Raw genomic sequence first — 1,311 nt, forward strand, 5'->3', positions numbered from 1 at the left:
TCTTGCCAGCGGCGAAAAAAAAAAAAAAAAAAAGACTGCTAAAGCCGGGGAAATTAGCCGATCTACAAGCTCACAAAGCCGCGGCGTTATAGCACGTCGTGAGCTCGGAGATCATCGATTTTTCGGCCTGCGTCGCCAGCGCACGACGAAGTATACAGGGAATCCTGGGTTAAACACATCTGTCACTATTGATGTGAAGAACAGCTGTCGGAGGCTGGATGCTCTCCCAGACAGGCTTCAGGAAGCAGCTTTACAATCCTCTGCGCAGAACATCTCATTTGGAAGATATAAGATCCGGGGTTCATGTTTAGCGTCTTCTGTTGATGCTTGTGATGACATCTCAGTTTGTGTCATTTTAGTTTTAGCAATGCTAAACCGGAACGGTCGGCACCGATACCTACTCTCACCCAGTGGAACCTCAAACCGGTTGGCACCAGGTCATTCTGGCCATTGAGCGTTCAGAGAAAAGGAAATCTATAGTTAGAATGTTGTTTACTTTGTGTGGATTATTTCTTCAGTGAATTAATTTAGCCTTTATACTATGTAAGAACACTTGATCCAAAACCTTCAATCAGGTTTATTTTAATCAGATTGAAAGAAAGGTGTCCATGTAAACGCAGCTATTGGTGCTCAGAAGCTTTTCATGTCAAGGACCCACAAAATGATATGCAATTGGCCACAGACCCAAACATTTGGTTCCAGGGACCCCTAGAAGCAAAGATTTTAGTTTAAAAAATAATTCGCTTTAAACACATTTTCCTGATTCAGAAATAGCAGATCTACGAGCTCATAGCCATAGACAAAGTGACACGCTATGAGCTTGTATATCTGATATGTTTGAATAGCCGAATTAGTTCTGAGAAACAATATGCTATGGCTAAAATCCAAATTGACACAGATGCTTTCCCAGTTTGAATGGGTTATGGATGCATAAAAACATAAGCTTTATACCTGGTGCCGTCCACTCCGAGGTCACCGGATCTTGACTGGGGGCGGGGTAGGTATTGGTGCAGAGCCTTCCTGTATTCGTTGCAATCACAGTGTTATGGTTCTTGTCAGTGTTGTAAATATTCAGAACATTGCCACCAGCGTCTGTCAGTAACAGCGATGCACTTAACCTCCAATTTGAGGTCCGGTATTACAGGGAAAATACCTTTAGTTATGTGTAAATATAGTATTACAATGTTTTTATGACTTTTATTTTATTTTAGGAGCGGGGGGTTCATAATGCTTTGAAAGAAAGAAAGAAAGAAAGAAAGAAAGAAAGAAAAAAAAAGCTGAGTTTAAAATGTTTAACAATGTCACTATTGC

The sequence above is a fragment of the Nannobrachium achirus genome (assembly GCF_963921795.1).
Source record: "Nannobrachium achirus genome assembly, chromosome: 15".
Lineage (NCBI taxonomy): Eukaryota > Metazoa > Chordata > Actinopteri > Myctophiformes > Myctophidae > Nannobrachium > Nannobrachium achirus.